The sequence below is a fragment of the Muntiacus reevesi genome, chromosome 12 (genome assembly GCF_963930625.1).
Source record: "Muntiacus reevesi chromosome 12, mMunRee1.1, whole genome shotgun sequence".
Taxonomy (NCBI): domain Eukaryota; kingdom Metazoa; phylum Chordata; class Mammalia; order Artiodactyla; family Cervidae; genus Muntiacus; species Muntiacus reevesi.
In genome coordinates this window covers 46433840-46454171 of record NC_089260.1, presented here as the reverse complement: position 1 = coordinate 46454171, position 20332 = coordinate 46433840, and the positions used below count along the sequence as shown (strand labels likewise).

The following is a 20332-nucleotide window of genomic DNA, read 5'->3' as shown; positions in this document are numbered from 1 at the left end:
GCTTTCTCTTAGATTTTTCTCTGAATTGATGAGACAAATATCTAAAAATCACTTTCCAGAGAGACTAAAAAGGAGAAATAACTTTAGTCATGCTTTATAGTTCCTGGTCTTAGCTTATATATAATCATATAAAAATTAAAACTGTTTTACCGAAAACAAGGTGATTGCAGATATATTTTATTTATTTGCAATTTAATAATTAAAACCAAGTGTAATTATTCTGGTATTCTTTGCAGAATACAGTAATTGAATTTCTAAAACCCAGTTGGCAGTATCTTCCCAAATTATGTAAAATATAAACTTAATTTTCTGGAAGGACTTATTTGTCAAAGGTTTGACAATTTTTTTTTTATGGATGCTTCTTAAAACAGACCATTCATATTTTCAAAATAAGAACATGCATTTCACCTAATGAGAAATGGATACTGTCACTCAATGATGTTAAAGAAAAAAATGGAGAGGGCCTCTAAATTAAAAAAAAAAAATCTGTCTACCTATTGCTATACCTATATTTTAATAATCTAAAGCATATGATATGGTCTAAATCACAAAGGGGCATTCTTAAAAACTTCATTTCTTTTGCGTATTGATTATTGGTAGCATCAAGATGTCAGAAAACTTATAGTTTTAAAATTATATTCTTTGTAGAAATTTTTCTTTTAATAAGTCTTAGGACTTTAAAAATTATATTTATGAATACTTTAATACTGTGTACAAGATTGTTTAAATATGGTTTAGAAATTCATTCAGCATATACAAAAGTAACTTAATACAGAATTAGTACATATTTGAAATTAAAATATCCAAATTAGTGGATGTTAAGACATAGCAATTTTGAGTACCTCTGAAGTTAGTACTCTAAATCTAGAACATACTGAATAAAATACCTTTTGAATCTCTCAATTTAAGTAGCTCTCATTTAAAAATATCAGTCTCAAAAATTCCAGTAATTATACTGGCAGTATTAACCAAACATTATAGAAAATTGGCACACATATTTTTAAATGTTCACTAAATTAATTAGTACAACTGAAGAGCTAGGATGCCTGTACACAGGTGTGTGAAAATCTTTTTCACATGCTGAATAATAAAGATTTCCTCCTGCTAAGCCACGGAATATATTGTAAAAGAAATTCTATGAAATACTTCTGCTATAGGGCTTATCCTGTATTTCTGAATTCTGATTTCATTTTGCTTTTGTGCCATCATTGCCTGCACAAATGCCAAGTGAGCCTGGGTTAAAGTGTAACCTGAGTGGGGTTAATAGCACAGTGCTTGTCTTTCTATAGTGAAAACATTTGAGAAAATACGCTGAAACATTCTTCCATTCAGCAACTACCACACATCTGCTATGTGAACAGTGCTGGTACGTATTAATAAACAGCACTCAGAATATTGTGCCTTCTGTGGAAATGGCAGCCCATTCCAGTATTCTTGCCTGGAAAATTCCATGGAGAGAGGAACCTGAGGCTGCGGTCCGTGGGGTTGCAGGGAGTCGGACACGACTGAGCAACTAGGACTGACCTCTTTAGGCTGTGAAGGAAGAGTGAATCCAGTGAGCACTGGCATCTACATAGAATCAAATAGCCTGTGGATCTTCGCTTTAGCTCTCAATTAGTCCGTTAATTCATTCATAGGTTTGTTAATGTTTCCACTGACAGTGACTCTGCACCTTCCTGGGAGTTCAAGTTTGCACAAATGCAGATATGTTTCATAAACTGTCGACTCTTCGGGGATGATTCTTAAGATTTGTTTTGCTTAAAAATCATTTGAGAAACTTATTAAATGCCAATTCCTGTGGCCTTTATCCCCAATTTTTGTTTCATTAGATTTGGATACAGCCCATGAATCAACATTTTTCAACATAATTGCCCTTCCTCCCATCTTGCAAGAGATTCTGTTGCAGGTGTTGTTTAGAACGTATAGGGAGGAACTCTGATCTTGGTGTGTGAAGTGAAAGTGTTAGTCACTCAGTCATGTCTTGACGTTTTGCGACACCATGGACTGTAGCCCGCCAAGCTTCTCTGTCCATGAAATTTCCCCGGCAAAAATACTGGAATGAGTTGCCATTTCCTTGTCCAGGGGATCTTCCAGACCCAGGGATTGAACCCCAGTCTTCTGCATTGTAGGCAGATTCTTTACTGTCTGAGTGACCAGGGAAGCCCATATGTTCAATGCACTCTTTTGTTTGATGTGATATATCCTGAAGCAAGAGGAATAAAATATTAGAAAGTCTAACTTTTACAACAGAAAGTACATGGAATAGAGATCTCTGAGTTAACCAAATTCTTTTGAACTGTTTGCAAGAGATAAGGAAAACTCTTGCTAAAAAGCTCCCGGTGATGCAGTTTCTATTACCTTATTATCTCTGTCTTTCTTCCTGATATCTTACTTAGAGGAGCACTTAAAAACTGAACTGCTAAAGGTGGAAAAATTCAGTTCAGTTAGATTCAGTTGCTCAGTCCTGTCCAACTCTTTGCAACCCCATGGACTGCAGCATGCCAGGCTTCCCTGTCCATCACCAATTCCTGAAGCTTGCTCAAACTCATGTCCATCGAGTCGGTGATGCCATCCAACCATCTCATCCTCTGTTGTCCCCTTCTCTTCCTGCCTTCAATCTTTTCCAGCATCAGGATCTTTTCTAATGAGTCTGCTCTTTAAATCAGGTAGCCAAAGTATTGGAGCTTCAGCTTCAGCATCAATCCTTCCAATGAATATTTAGGATTGATTTCCTTTAGGATTGGTTGGTTTGAGCTCCTTGTTATCCAAGGGACTCTCAAGAGTCTTCTCTAGCACCACAGTTCAAAAGCATCAATTCCTTAGTGCTCAGCCTTCTTTACGGTCCAACTCTCACATCCATACATGACTACTGGTAAAACCATAATTTTTACTCTATGGACTTTTGTCAACAAAAGTGGTATCTCTGCTATTTAATACCCTATCTAGATTTGTAATAGCTTTTCTTCCAAGGAGCAAATGTGTCAATATTATGGCTGCAGTAACCATCTGCCATGATTTTGGAGTCCAAGTGAGTAAACTCTGTCACTTTTTCCTTTTTTTTCCCATCTATTTTCCATGAAGGGATGGGACTGGATGCCGTGATGTTAGTTTTTTGAATGTTGAGCTTTAAGACAGCTTTTTCACTTTCCTCTTTTGCCTTCTTCAAGAGCTTCTTTTAATACATCTTTCTTGCTTCGAAATGTTATAAATTTTTGACATAAACATTATAAGTTAATGTGCTTTTCCATGTTTAGGTCATAGCTTTTCACTGACTGTTTTGCAAAAGCATGAGCCATATTGTGAGGTGGTGCATAGAGTCTGCGATCAGAGCACTGGGCTAGAACTCTTAAGACTGGCTCCAGCTCTCAATGCTCCCTCTGAACTACAAGTAATTCATTGTAAAATGCAGCTAACAATATTTCTATCACATAGGCCTGCTTTGGGAATAAAAATGAAGTATTCTCTGAAAGGTGCTGTTATTTTGTTTCTTTTTGTCATGCTTAACAAAAATATTTGGAAGAAGACACTGGAATTTATATGTAAAACTTTCCTTTCAAATAAATTCATAGCTTTTGACATACATGTTGTCTAGTTATAAGCAAAGGAAAAAGAACTTTCTTTACCATTGGGAAACTGCCTATTGACAGTAAAAATTTCCCACAAGACAGTAAAATCTAAGGCTTGAAGAGAAAGAATGTAAAACCACAAATGTATTTGCAAGTCAGAGTATTTGCTGGATCACTACAAAATGTTGCATCAATTTTTAACATGGATATTTAAGCAAGGACAAACATTATCTGATTTGGTTAAGGCTATAGAGTAAATTATTCCACTCTTTTCTTCCAAGTAAATGTTTTTTAGGAGGAAAAGAAAAATGTTTTGTACTTACACATAAATGTCCACCAGTAAATGCTGGGCTGAAAGAAGGAACAGGAGTAGGAAGAGGCAAGGAGGAGATATAGAAGAACTAGAAATTTATGTTCTGTGTTTACATACTTATGTGTAAGTTAAGTCATAAATGTGTTGAAAATCTATGACCTTCAAAAACTCTTTTAATTATATTGAGAAGCATGAACATATTTGAAACACCACAATTCCAATGGTTTTACATTAATTCATTATATAAACAAATCACAACCAAATTGAAAATCAGTATTAAATAATTTTAGGGTTTTGTTGCTTTTGAAATAAACTTGCCTACTTCAGATACTTAATAAAATGGTGATGTTATACTTCAAGATGATCTATTTAGCCGTGGTAATGGTTTTTATATAATTTGACTGAATTTGAATAAAATTTGGACTCTGTGTAAGAGCCATTTGAAACTGGTACAGAATTCATGACTTTATTGTATTTTTTTTCTTGGTTGAAAATGTGCAAATAAGTGTGATTAATTCAGCAATTATTTGCATTTTAATGTAAAAAACAATAGATATTACAGAGGCATTAAAACTTTTCTCTGAATTGCTTGAAAGTTCTTGTATAACTATAGTGATCCATTTAGATTTTCATGTTATAATACCACTGATATCTTTTTAAAATTATCTTTAAATAGAAACCTTAAAATTATTGAAGTTGAACACTGAATATGCATTAACAGAAGAGTGCTGTTAAAATTTACCAATTTTCAATATCTGAAAACAGTCATTGTTTTGAAATGAAATTTTATCCAAATGTTTTAAACTTTTATAAGCACATTTTTCAAAATTCAAAATGTTTAAACTGGTCCTGTATATGACTTTCTTTTGGAGTGAAAATATAATTTTCTTTTTCAATAGTCTTATCTTCAGTAATTTCAGAGATGAAATATTCTTAATAGTAATGACTGTATTTTTGTTTGAAAATTGTTCTAAAGCTTTTAAATTAAAAGTGCTAAAGTTCACAATGGGAAAAAATATGACAGTGTTGTAATGGAGGTAAATTAGATTTGGTGACTTATATTTTACTTTTCAATTTTTCGGTTAGTTGCTTTTTGTAAAAGATGATTGAATGCCTTATGTTGGTATAGAATGAATTTGCTTATGTTGGAATAGAAACTTAAAATTCCGTATAAAATTATAATTTCTTTAACACTTAGTTTTTCAAGAATTATCATAAGGGAGTTCGTTAGGCCAACTATTTTTCATCTCAAGTGCTGTCATATTTACTCATTAATCACTGACATTTGTTTGGAGACTCTGTATTTCAAGACTTTAACATAGAGCGTTATTAATACCATAAAACAAGGTTGAAATTAGCCTTCTGAAATTAATTTTATGGAAGATAATTGAACATAATGTTAGAAATAACAATAGCATGTACTAGCTTTGTTTTCAGGTAGTCCTATTAGTAGGCTTCACTGTTGCCTTTTACTAATTCTGTGATTTGATAACAGTATCTTCCTTCTTCTAAATATCAGATTCATCATCAGAAAAATGGGAATTATAACAATACTTATATCATAGGATTTTATGAATATTAAGTAAAATAGTTTATGTAAATTGCTCAGTGTATCTGATAAAGGATTAGACCTAGGGAAAAAAAGTTTTGTTGCTGTAATTCATATCATTTTTATATCAGTTCCTTTCCTGTCTTCAAGGAGCACATGAGGTTGAGTAAATTTAAAAAGATAATGAGACCATAGGATCTTGGCCTTGAGGATTTATTACCTTTTGTCATAAATATTTCATCTAGATACACTCCACATATTTAGATATAATTTCAACAAGTATTCTCTACTTGATATTCAAGTCCTAATTTTTTCCTTTCTTTTAAAATTCACAAGCAACTAGGAAACCCAAAGCCAGTGCTCTGTGACAATCTAGAGGGGTGGGATAGGGAGGGAGGTTGGGGGGAGGCTTAAGAAGGAGGGGACATATATGTACCTATGGTTGATTCATGTTGATGTATGGCAGAAACTATCAAAACATTGTAAAGTAATTATCCTTCAATTAAAAATAAAATAAAATTTTAAAAATCACAAGCAGCTTTTTCAAAAGATTATGTTTCATGAACGTGAATTTTTACATAATGTCTTAGAAAGAATCTTGGCCCTTTTTTTCTTTTTAAGACAGGACCCTCAGTATAAGAGAACATTATAATGTTCGAATTCTTCTAATAACATGACTAAAGAAATTATTTTAGGCAATTTGAAATATGACAACTTTTAAAAGAAAAAGTATGAAAAGCTGAAAACTTATATCTGATTTTCTCCTGTATTTATTTTTGTTACCAGGTTACTGCCTCCCTGATTAAAATCATGGCCATTCTCAGCCCCTTCTGTAGCATAGACAAGATGATATCTGGCTTGTATAAACAAAGACTTTATCAGCCCCCATGAATCCAGTTTATAATGGGAATATGATATGATATAATGGGAATATGATTCCAAGGCTAGGTCAAAGAAGTAAACATTTTTCAAAACTTATGCAGGCTATATGCACTTTCATATTATAATATGTCACTTTATCTTCTGACAGTTTAGAGAATTCATATCCAATAATAAAAGCGAAAATATCAAGAGAGAAGAGGGGCAGGGTTCTTTCCTATTTTTTCCCAGGCTACAATCTGATGTTCTTATCTTCTTTATATGGACTTTGGACATTTATGATCTAAAACTTTCAAATCGTTGTTGTTGTTTCATCACTAAGTTATGTCTGACTCTCTTGCGACCCTATGAACTGTAGTGCACTGGGCTCCTCTGTCCATGGGATTTCCCAGACAAGAATACTGGAGTGGGTCGCCATTTCCTTCTCCATGGAATCTTCCTGACCCAGGAAATGAACCCGTGTCTCCCACACAGGCAGGCAGATTCTTTACCACTCAGCACCAGGAAAGCCCAGACTCTCAAATAGCATTGTTAATATCTAATCTCATTTGATTTCTAACATCTTGGCTTCTGAGTTAGGGACATCTTTTGTAGAAAATAGTTTAAGATGGAAATGTATCTCTGTTCATATATAAACACAAAAAGGACAAACTCCAAGTAGCCCTGTTTATTAAAGAAAATTACAAATGTGAGAGAAGTTATTCCCCAATATGAAAGCTTTTAACCAATAGAAAGAAAATCCTAAGATGATGCATGAAAAAAAATCACAGAAGCAACATTCTTTTTACAATAAATTTCAATTTATTCACTCATAAAGCTATTCCCTTTTCCACCAAGGGACAATCATGGTTGTTTCCTTAGAAATCCTGCCTTTGTTTAAAACACACTTTACAACCATAAAATGCAATGCCATTCATAACATACACATTTATAAATTTATTTATTAAATTATATCATTGCTTTCCCTAATAATCAGGAGTTTAAATAATTCTCAGTTTAAAAAAGAGCAAGAAAAGTCATATGTGCTCATTACTGGCCTTATAATAGCTTCAGGATCTTAGCATTTCTGTGTCATTGAATGTTCAAATATGTGTACTATCAAGATAATTATATTATTTATTATCTTCCTGATAAGTGGAGAATTTTAAAAATTTGAGCAAAGAATGATTCTTTGGGGGAAAATTATTGGCACTTATAAGTAAATGAGGAAAATTTTAGGGACTTTTAATATCAAATTGTCTTTAAAAAAATATTCTTTGATTATTAAAAGATAGATATTCATTTAAAGTACATGGCATTACAGAGGTCAAAATAAGTAAATAAATGTTACCCAGAAATACTTACTTTTGATGTTCAGTGATGTACTTTCTAGGTATTTATATATATACACACACACACACACACACACACACATATGAAACATAATAATATTAACACTTGAGTGCATTACAATATTCAGTGCACTGCACTAGGTGCTTTGTGTGCATTACTTAATCACAAAAATATCATGGAGTAGACAATATAATCATTCTTGCTCAATAGAAAAGAACACAGATCCTTGCAAAGCAAAATTTACTTAGATTACATGGTTGGAACCCAAGAGTCAAATTCCTAAGCCTTAAGAATTAACGCTAATTGTGGAATACATACAAATTAAAATATCCACTTATGTTGATATTATATAGGCTTACTTGCTTTTACATACAGTTTTCACATAGTCAACAAAGTTTTAAAGTTTAACATCAGAATGTTCTGCTTCTATTCATAACAGAGTTTAAGGTTTAAAGATCAGGTAGGTGAAATTAAAAGGAATTTCACATACCTGATCTTTAAACTATAAATTTTACAGTCAGCTTATGAATCTTGCTTATTTATCCAGGCTGATGATGCCTGCCTTTTAATGAGTAAGTATAAATTACATTTATACTTAATGTGATAAATATGCTTAGTTTTAAATTGAATGTCACACTGTTTGTATTCTATTAATATTTGTCCCAACTGCCTTGTATTCATTTGTTCCTCCTTAGTTGAATATATTTTAGTATTTTGTAATGTTTTCTATTAATTTTTAAGCCAAAGCTCTTATTTATTTGTTTTTAATGATTGCCTTTAGGAGTAAAGCAGTGTCTCCCTAGCTTATTACAGTCTACCTACAAATGGGCTTTCCTGGCAGCTCAGATGGTAAAGAATCTACCTGCAGTGCAGAAGACCTGGGTTCGATATTTGGGTTGAGAAGATTCCCTAGAGAAGGAAATGGCACTCCAGTATTCTTGCATGAAGAATACCACGGGTAGAGGAGTCTGGTGGGCTACCATGAGGTCACAAAGAGTCGGACACGACTGAGCGACTAACACTTTCTTTCATTTTTCAGGTGAAATTAAGAGGATGGGAAACACATTACATGCCAAAAGTAGGCACAAGAATGTTGTTATAGCATAATGATGAAAAGTACATTCATTAGGAAGACATAACAGTTGTAAATATGTATGCCTTTTAAAATATTTGAAGTAAAAACTGACAAAATTTTAAAAAAATTAGACAGCTGGCTGATCATAGTGGGATATTTAATACATTTCTCTCAATAACTGATAGAAAAAGTAGATGAAAATCAATAGGGATATGGAAGACTTGAACAATACTATCAACATTTATTGTAGTTTGAAATTTTCAGTGTACCCAACAATGCAAAGACGACATTTTCACAGGCTGATGGAATGTTCATCAAAATAACCTGTATGCTGAGTCAACTTTCTGTACTCGGAACACAACAGGATTAAATTATATATCAGCAATAAGACAAGTAGGAAAATTCCAAAATTTCGAAATTAGTTCTTAACACACAGATGAAAGAAAACTCAAGATGGAACTTAGAAAATAATTCAAACTAAAAGAACGAAGATACAACATATAAAATTTAGGGTAATGTAACCAAAACACTGCTTAAAGGAAACTCAAGTTTTAAACAAAAGAATTTTAAAACTTATTGATGTAAGTTTCTAACTCAAAAAGCTAGAAAATAAATACAAACTGAATTCAAATAGATTGGAAGAGGGCTTCCCTGGTGGCTTAGCGGTAAAGAATCCACCTGCCAAAGCAGGAGACCCAGCTTTGATCGCTGGGTCAAGAAAATCCCCTAGAGGAGGGCATGGCAGCCCACTCCAGTATTTTTGCCGGGGAAATCCCATGGACAGAGGAATCTGGTGGGCTACAGTCCATGGGGTCCACAGAGTCAGACTTGATTGAAGTGACTTAGCACAGCAGCACAGGTTGAAAGAAGGAAATAATACAGATAAGGATGGTAATGAAATACCATTGATGAAATGAAAGAGAAAAAAAAGGCTAGCAGAATATTAGCAGTGCTGAACCTGCTAAATTCTTAGTAAAACTGACCCCAAAATGGTAGATAAATGCAGTTTACCAATATTATTAATACAAAGGAAAGACAGGACCAAACTTCACTACAGATCTTACAGGCACAAAGGATATCAGAAGAATATTGCAAGGAAATTTAACTCAGATATAATGTGAAAAAATCCTGGCAAAACACATCATACCAGAGATAAAGCAAGAAGAGATAGTGCCTCTGAATAATTTCATATATATATGTTAAAGAAACTGAATTCATAAACAAAATTCTTCCCCAGAAGAAAATTTCAGATTCAAGGTTTCAGTGGTGAACTCTGTCAACAATATAACACACCGTTTCAGAAAATAGGGAAAAGGGAAATTTTCTCAGATTGCTTTGAGACCAGCATGGTTCTGATATCAAAACCTGACAAAGACATTAAAAGAAAACAATCACAGATGAATAGTCCTCATGAACATAGATATATGTTCTTAACAAAATATTATTAAATTAGATCTGTATGATTCAGTACAATTGAATCAAAATCCTAATGGAATTTAGAAAAATAAATGATGAGCTGATTCTAAAATTTATATGGAAATCATGACCTTGAATGACCAAAATCATCTGAGAAAAGGACAGTGTCTGTGGAATTACAGTCCCTCATTTCAAAAAATTACCATAAGGCTATAATAAGACTGTGGTATTGACAGAAGACTAGACCAACAAATCAATGGAATGGATTAAAGTCCAGAAATATATCTGGTCAATTAGTTTGCAACAAAACTTCAAGGCACTTTGATATAGGAAGCAGAGTATTTTCAAGGATTAGTGCTGAAACAATTGGATAAAAATATAGAAAAAGAATGAACTTTGGCCATCTACTTCATACCATAACAAAATTTATTTTGAAATGAATTACAAGCGCAGACATAAAAGCAAAGATTCTGAAACTTGTAGAAGGACATGTAGAGTATATTCACAACCTTGGGGCAGGCAGAGATTTCCTTCCTAAAGATAAAAAAAATCACTAAGGATAAAAGAAAAATTTGATAAATTGGACCTCATTAAAATTACAAATTTCTCCATAGCAAATGAAAATAAAGTAAGAGGAAAATAAACAAAACATAAAGGCACTCCACTGACTGGTATATGCAGTATATCTGACAATGGACTTGGGACTAGAATGTATACAGTTGTTGTTTAGTCACTAAGTCCTGTCCTACTCTTCTGCGACTCCTTGGACTGGTTGTTTACCACTGAACCACCTGGGAAGGTCATAGAATATATACAGAGCTCCAGCAAATCAGTTTTTCAAATAGCCTAATTAAGATAAACAAAAAATTTCAATGTACAATTCATAAAAGGAGGTACACAGTCAAGCACGTGAAAAGCTGTTTAACAGCATTAGCCATCAAAGAAATGCAAATGAAAACAACACTGAGATACCTCTTCCCACCAGTTAGAATGGCTAAAATGAATGTTGTCAGGGTTGGAGAGCAGCTGGAATTCTCAAACATTGCTCATGGGAATAAAATTTTATAGTCACTCTGGAGAAAATAGCAGTTTCTTGTAAAGTTTAATATGTACCTATCCTGTGGTCTAGTAGTTCTTGGATATTTTCCCAAGGGAAATGAAACTGAAATATATTCACAAATATTTGTATGTTGAAGTAATTTTATTCAAAATAACTCAGAAAACTATCAAAATTACTGTCACTGCAAACAATCTGTATATTCACATAGTGGAACACTATTCAATAAAAATGAAGTAAATACTGATATATTTAATAATATGAATCTCATTGCTATGGACTGAATAATTCCCCCTCCCCCACCAAATTCATATGTTAATACCATAACTCCTAATGTGATAGGTTATATTTGAAATAAGGCTTTTAATGAAGTACTGAAGGCTACATGTCATAAGGCTGGGTTCCTAATTCAGTAGAATTGGTGGCCTTGTAAAAATAGGAAGAGTTCTTTCTCTCCCCTCCTCTCTCCATGTGCATGAAGCAAGGAAAGGTGGTGTGAGGACAGAGGGAGAAGGTGGCCGTCTGCAACCCAAGGCGAGAGCTCTGACTTGTAAGACCTGCTAGCATCTTGATCTTGGACTTTCCAGCCTCCATTAACTGTGAGAAAATAAATTTCTGTTGTTTACGTTACCCAGTCTAAGATATTTTGTTATGGCAGCCTTAGCTGAGTAAGACACTCGTAAACATGTTGAATGAAAGAAACCAGACAGAAATGATTACATACCGTACTAATTTAATTATATGAAATTCAAGAATAGACAAAACTAATTTATGGTGATAGAAATCAGAACATAGCAGGGATTGGCTTGAGAAAACTTTCTAGGGTAATTGAAATATTTTATATCTTTACTGGGATGTTCATTACATAAGTGTATACATTGATCAGAACTCATTTCGTTTGTCAAAACTCATATTTGCATTTCACTGTTAAATTTGAACTAAAAATAAACTAGCAATTTTAATATATATAAATCATGGCTGCCCCTTCAAATATATAAAAATCATGGCTATGTAATATTGCATCATAAAATATTTGAGGAGTCAAAATGAAACTTGACATTTGTAAATGTTTCTGAAATGAAATGATTAAATTTTATGTAAAAGACTGAGGTATGAAAGTAATTCAAAACAATCATATGGGCACTTGCTGTGGAAAAATGTCTCATAACCGTGACCTCTGATAAATTTTCCAGAAGTCTGTGCCTATTGTAGCGTGATGTTTGAGCAATTCTGAGCAGAAACAGGACTTGTTATTTTAATTTCATAATGGCACTTGGAAAAGTAGAATTTGATCTTTGATATGCTAGTTTGAATACCCTTCTGATATGGTCATATTATCTTTCATTTGATATACTGAAATTTCCTTTCTTATCAATTTGTCTATGCTATAAGGAGTTTAAGATGTGGAAATTTGACCTGCAGATGTTCTTATTATCAACTGCAAATGTGTAGTATTAAAACACGGATCTGCTCATATTCTTTTTTTAAACATCTTTCTTGATACATACACATGACATAAAATACAGCCCTTTATATAATTCAGTGGCTTTTACTACATTCACAGAGTTGTGCAACCATCCCACAATCCAATTCAGAACATTTTCAATGCCCTAAGGAAACTAAATTAGCAGTCACTTCTTGTCCCTGACATTACCCACTCCCACACCTCTAAGCAATCAATAATTTGTTATTCTGTCTTATGGGTTTGCCCATTTTGAGCGTTTTAATATATGTGGTCTTTTATGAGGGACTTCTTTTGCATAGCATAATGTTTACAAGATTTATCAATGCTGTAGTATGCATTTGTTCTTTATTCCTTTTTCTTTCTTTTAAAAATTTTAGGTTTGACAACACTTTTAGATTCACAAGACAATTAAGCTGAAGCTCAGAGATTTCCCACATACCATCCTGTTTGGTTTGCACAACCTTGCCTGCTATTAGCATCCCACAGCAGAGTGAAATGTTATAATAAATGAACATACATTGACACATTATTATCACCCAAAGTTCGTATTTGATGTCAGTGCTCATTTTTAGTGTAGTTCATTCTTTTGGATAATAGTATGGATACCCCACTATAGTATCATACAGAGTAGTTTCACTTCCCATAAGTCCTCAGTGCTCTGTCTATTCATGCATCTGGCAATCCCTAACTATCTCTGATCCTTTTGAACTGACTCCATAGTTTTTCTTTTCCAGGGTATTGTAAAGTTGGGGTCATACTGTGTGTGGCCTTTTGAATTTGGTGTCTTTCACTTAGTAATATGCATTGAAGCTTCCTCCAGGTCTTTTTATGGGTTGATAGCTCATTTCTTTTTAACACCAAATAGTATTTCATTTCTCAATGTACCACAGTTTTTTTCCATTCTTCTACATGTTGGTTGCTTCCAAGTTTTTGGCGGTCATGAATAATGCTGCTAAAAAACATTTGTGTGCAGGTTTTTCTGTGGACTTAAATGTTTTCAGTTCATTGGGGTGAATACCACAGAAAATGATTGCTGGGTTGTTTTGTGAGAATGTGTTTAGTTTTGTAAGAAACTGAAACTCTCTTTCAAAGTGGCTGTACTATTTTGCATTCCCACCAAAGAATGAGAGTTTCTCTTGCTCCACATCCTTTCCAGCATTTGGTATAGCAAGGTTTTTGGATTTTAGCAGTTGCAATAGGTATCCAGTGGTGTCTCATTGTTATTTGCAGTTCCCTAATAACAGGTGATGTTGAGCACATTTTTATGTGCTTATTTACCATCTATATATCTTCTTTGGTGAGGTGTCTGCTCGTATCTTTAGCCCATTTTAAAAAATTGGCTTATTTGTTTTCTCTTCGTTAAATTTTAAGAGCTACTTTTTTTTCTTTTGGCCATTTCACCCATTTTGTATATGCTCTATGTATTTTGGAGAAGAGACTTATCAGGTGTGTGTTTTGCAGATATTTTCTCCTCACCTGTGGTCGTCTTCTCATTCTCTTGACATTGTTTCACAGCAAGTCTTTGGGGTTTTTTAATATTTATTTTTATTTATTTGTCTGTGCCAGGTCTTAGTTGCAACATGTGGGATCTAGTTCCCTGACCAGGGATCAAAACCGAGCTCCCTGCATTGGGAGCAGAGTCTTAGCACATGGACTGCTAGGGAAGTCCCCAGAGCAAGTTTTTAATTTTAGTATATTCCAGCTTGTCAATTATTTCTTCATGGATAGTCACTTTGTATCTTATTCAAAAGGGCACCACCTTACCTAAGGTCATCTAGGTTTTCTTCTTTGTTATCTTCTTGGACTTTTATACTTTCGCAATTTATACTTAAGTCTGTTACGCATTTTGAATTAATTTTTGTGAAAGGTATAAGGTGTACGTCTAGATTCATTTTTTTCTGCATATGGATATCTAATTGTTCCAGTACTGAACTATCTTATCTTCATTTTATTGCCTTTGATCACTTGTCAAAGATCAGTTAATTGTATTTGAAAATGAAAGTCGCTCAATCTTGTCCGACTCTTTGCAACCCCATGGATGATACAGTCCATGGAATTCTCCAGGCCAGAATACTGGAGTGGATCGTCTTTCCTTCTCCAGGGGATCTTCCCAACTCAGGGATCGAACCCAGGTCTCCAGCATTGCAGGCAGATTCTATTAACTATATTTATATGGGTCTATTTCTAGGCCTTCTATTCTGTTCATTTATCTGTTGTCTATTTTACCTGTGATACTGTCTTGGTTACTTTAGATTTATGGTACATCTTGAAGTCAGGTTTCTTAGTCTCCATCTTGATTCTTCTGCTTCAATATTGTGTGGGCTGCTCTGAGATTTTTGCCTCTTCAAAACACTTTAAAATCAGTTTGTTGATAGCCACCAAAAAAGTTATTGGGATTTTGATTGGGACTGTACTCAATCTATAGCTCAAGATGGGAAAGACTACATCTTGATAATTCCGAGTCTATTCATGAAATGGAATATCTATTTATTTAGTTCTTTAAAAAATATTTATTCATTTATTTATGGCTTTGCGGCATCTTTGTTGCTGTACATGAGCTTTCTCTAGTTGCAGTGAGTCGGGGCTACTCTCTAGTTACAGTGCATGGGCTTCTCATTGCAGTGGCTTCTCCTGTTGCAGAGCGTGGGCTCTAGGCACGTGGGCTCTAGGCACATGGGCTTCAGTAGTTGTGGCCTATACACTCACTGATTGCAGCTCGCAGGCTCTAGAGCTCAGGCTCAGTAGTTGTGGTACATTGGCTTAGTTGTCCCACGGCATGTGAAATCTTCCCAGATCAGAGATCAGACCCATGTCCTCTGCATTAGCAGGTGGATTCTTTGCCACTGGACTACCAGGGAAGTCCTAGTTCTTTTTCTTTTTTAATTTCATTTATCCATGTTTTGTAGTTTTTGTCTCATGGATCTTGTACACATTTTGTTAAATTTTATACCTAAGTATTTCATTCTGGTTTTCCTGGTATCTCAGATGGTAAAGAATCTGCCTGCTAATTGGGAAACCTGGGTTTGATCCCTGGGTTGGGAAGATTCCCTGGAGGAGGGCATGACAACCCACTCCAGTATTCTTGCTTGGAGAATCCCATGGACAGAGGAGCCTGGCGGGCTACAGTCCATGTGGTCACAGAGTCATACACGACTGAGTGACTAAGCACAGCACATTTCATTTTGGGAGGTACCAGTGGTACTCTGTTTTAAATTTCAAATTCCACTTGTTCATTTTTGATGTTTAGGAAAGCAACTGGCATTTGTATAATGACCTCTAACCTGCAACCTTGCTATAATTGCTTATTAGTTCCAGGAGTTTTTGCTTTTTTTTTTTTTTTTCCAATTGTTTTGAATATTGAACATGGCAGTCATTCGTCTGTGAACACAATTTCTTCTTTTTTAATTTATGTACCTTTTAATTCTTTTTCTTTTCTTATTACAAGAAAATAAGATGTTGAAGTACAGTGTTGAAGGGACTGATAACAGAAAACTCCTTGTCTTGCACTGATCTTAGTGGGAAAGCTTTCAGTTTCTCACTTTTAAATATGATTTCAGGTAATGTTTTTGTAGCTATTCTTTCTCATTTGAGTGTGTTTCCCTCTATTCCTAATTTATCATGAGAGTTTTATGTCATATATTTTCTTCATCCATTGGTATGATCATGTGATTTTCTTTTTTTAGTCTGCTGGTGTGATGAATTACATTTATTGATTTTTAAATGTTGAATTAGCCTTATATACTTGGAGTAAATCTCACCTAGTCATGGTTTATAATTTTTTATACATTGTTGGATTTGATACACTAATGTTATGCTGAGGATTTTTGCATCTGTGGTCATGAGAGCTATTAGTCTGTAGGTTTCTTTTTCTTTTTTCCCCATAGCACTGTGTGGCTTGCAGAATCTTAGACCCCTGATCAGGGATTGAACCCATGCCCTCAGCAGTGAAACTGTGGGGTCCTAACCACTGGGACCCCAGGGAATTCCTGTAGTGTTCTTTTCTTGTATTGTCTTAGTCTGTTTTTGGTATTAGGGTAATACTGGTCTCTAAACATAAATTAGGAAATATTCCCTCTGCTTCTGTCTTCTGTCAAGTATTGTAGAGAATTGGTGTAATTTCTGCCTTAAATGTTGGTAGAATTCATGAGTTAACTCATTTGGGTCTGAGGCTTTTTTGGAGAAAGGTTATTAGTTACTGGTTCAATTTCTCTAATAGATACAGGCTTATTCAGATCATTGTCTATTTCTTATTTTTTCTTATGTAACTTTTGGCAATTCTCTTTCAAATAATTGGTCCATTTTATCTAGATTATCAAATTTATGTGCATAGAGTTGCTTTATTATGCTTTTAATGTGTATAGATATCTTCTCTTCATTTATGATTTTAGCAGTTTATGTCCTCTTTGTTTTTTATTTATTTAGATTGACTTGAGTCTGATCAATTTTATTCAGCTTTTGAAATACCGGCTTTTTATTTTTCATTTATTTTTATTAATTGGAGGCTAATTACTTTACAATATTATAGTGGTTTTTGCCATACATTGACATGAATCAGCCATGGATTTATATGTGTTCCCCATCCTGATCCCCCCTCCCGCCTCCCTCCCCATCCCATCCCTCTGGGTCTTCCCAGTGCACCAGCCCTGAGCACTTGTCTCATGCATCCAACTTGGGCTGGTGATCTGTTTCACCCTTGATGGTATACTTGTTTCAATGTTATTCTCTCAGAACATCCCACCATCACCTTCTCCCTCAGAGTCCCGAAGTCTGTTCTGTACATCTGTGTCTCTTTTTCTGTTTTGCATATAGGGTTATCATTACCATCTTTTTAAATTCCATATATATGTGTTAGTATACTGTATTGGTCTTTATATGTCCAGCTTAGTTCACTCTGTATAATGGGCTCCAGTTTCATCCATCTCATTAGAACTATTTCAAATGAATTCTTTTTAATGACTGAGTAATATTCCATTGTGTATATCCACCATAGCTTCCTTATTCATTCGTTTGCTGATGGGCATCTAGGTTGCTTCCATGTCCTGGCTATTATAAACAGTGCTGAGATGAACATTGGGGTGCATGTGTCTCTTTCAACTCTGGTTTTCTCAGTGTGTATGCCCAGCAGTGGGATTGCTGGGTCATATGGCAGTTCTATTTCCAGTTTTTTAAGGAATCTCCACACTGTTCTCCATAGTGGCTGTACTAGTTTGCATTCCCACTAACAGTGTAAGAGGGTTCCCTTTTCTCCACACCCTCTCCAGGATTTATTGCTTGTAGACTTTTGGATAGCAGTCATCCTGACTGGCGTGTAATGGTACCTCATTGTGGTTTTGATTTGCATTTCTCTGATAATGAGTGATGTTAAGCATCTTTTCATGTATTTGTTAGCCATCTGTATGTCTTCTTTGGAGAAATGTCTGTTTAGTTCTTTGACCCATTTTTTGATTGGGTCATTTATTTTTCTGGAATTGAGTTGCAGGAGTTGCTTGTATATTTTTGAGATTAATCCTTTGTCTGTTGCTTCATTTGCTACTATTTTCTCCCATTCTGAGGGCTGTCTTTTCACCTTACTTATAGTTTCCTTTGTTGTGCAAAAGCTTTTAAGTTTCATTAGGTCCCATTTATTTATTTTTGCTTTTATGTACAATATTCTGGGAGGTGGGTCATAGAGGATCCTGCTGTGATTTATGTTGGAGAGGGTTTTGCCTATGTTCTCCTCTAGGAGTTTTATAGTTTCTGGTCTTACATTTAGATCTTTAATCCATTTTGAGTTTATTTTTGTGTATGGTGTCAGAAAGTGTTCTAGTTTCATTCTTTTACAAGTAGTTGACCAGTTTTCCCAGCACCACTTGTTAAAGAGGTTGTCTTTTTTCCATTGTATATCTTTGCCTCCTTTGTCGAAGATAAGGTGTCCATAGGTACATAGATTTATCTCTGGGCTTTCAATTCTGTTCCATTGATCTATATTTCTGTCTTTGTGCCAGTACCATACTGTCTTGATGACTGTGGCTTTATAGTAGAGCATGAAGTCAGGCAGGTTGATTCCTCCAGTTCCATTCTTCCTTCTCAAGATACCTTTGGCTATTTGAGGTTTTTTGTATTTCCATACAAATTGTGAAATTATTTGTTCTAGTTCTGTGAAAAATGCCGTTGGTAGCTTGATGGGGATTGCATTGAATCTATAGATTGCTTTGGGTAGTATAGCCATTTGCACAATATTGAGTCTTCCCATCCATGAACACGGTATATTTCTCCATCTGTTTATGTCCTCTTTGATTTCTTTCATCAGTGTTTTATAGTTTTCTATATATAGGTCTTTCGTTTCTTTAGGTAGGTATACTCCTAAGTATTTTATTCTTTTTGTTGCAATGGTGAATGGTATTGTTTCCTTAATTTCTCTTTCTGTTTTCTCATTGCTAGCGTATAGGAATACAAGGGATTTCTGTGTGTTAATTTTATATCCTGCAACATTATTGTATTCACTGATTAGCTGTAGTAATTTTCTGGAAGAGTCTTTAGGGTTTTCTATGTAGAGGATCATGTCGTCTGCAAACAGTGAGAGTTTTACTTCTTCTTTTCCTATCTGGATTCCTTTTGTTTCTTTTTGTGCTCTGATTGCTGTGGCCAACACTTCCAAAACTATGTTGAATAGTAGTGGTGAGAGTGGACACCCTTGTCTTGTTCCTGATGTTAAGGGAAATGCTTTCAATTTTTCATCATTGAGGATAATGTTTGCTGTGGGTTTGTCAAATATAACTTTTATTATGTTGAGCTATGTTCCTTCTATTCCTGCTTTCTGGAGAGTTTTTATCATAAGTGGATGTTGAATTTTGTCAAAGACTTTCCCTGCATCTACTGAGATAATCATATGGTTTTTATCTTTCAATTTGTTAATGTGGTGTATTACATTGATTGACTTGCGGATATTAAAGAATCCTTGCATTCCTGGGATAAAGCCCACTTGGTCATGATGTATGATCTTTTTAATATGCTGTTGGATTCTGTTTTCTAGAATTTTGTTAAGGATTTTTGCATCTATGTTCATCAGTGATATTGGCCTGTAGTTTTCTTTTTTTGTGGCATCTTTGTCTGGTTTTGGTATTAGGGTGATGGTGGCCTCATAGAATTAGTTTGGAAGTTTGCATTCTTCTGCAATTTTCTGGAAGAGTTTGAGTAAGATAGGTGTTAGCTCTTTTCTAAAGTTTTGGTAGAATTCAGCTGTGAAGCCATCTGGTCCTGGGCTTTTGTTTGCTGGAAGATTTCTGATTACAGTTTCGATTTCTGTGCTTGTGATGGGTCTGTTAAGATCTTCTATTTCTTCCTGGTTCAGTTGGAAAGTTATACTTTTCTAAGAATTTGTCCATTTCTTCCAAGTTGTCCATTTTATTGGCATAGAGCTGCTGGTAGTAGTCTCTTATGATCCTTTGTATTTCAGAGTTGTCTGTTGTGATCTCTCCATTTTCATTTCTAATTTTGTGATTTGGTTCTTCTCCCTTTGTTTCTTGATGAGTCTGGCTAACGGCTTGTCAATTTTATTTACCTTTTCAAAAAACCAGCTTTTAGCTTTGTTGATTTTTGCTATGGTCTCTTTTGTTTCTTTTGCATTTATTTATGCCCTAATTTTAAAGATTTCTTTCCTTCTACTAACCCTGGAATTCTTCATTTCTTCCTCTCTAGTTG

General features: G+C 34.5%; 1 protein-coding gene across 6 annotated transcripts in view; it reads left to right on the top strand.

Annotated features, from left to right (window-relative positions):
- Positions 1-20332, top strand: part of C12H8orf34 (chromosome 12 C8orf34 homolog) — a 343264-nt gene that overhangs the window by 128002 nt on the left and 194930 nt on the right. The window lies entirely within an intron of this gene.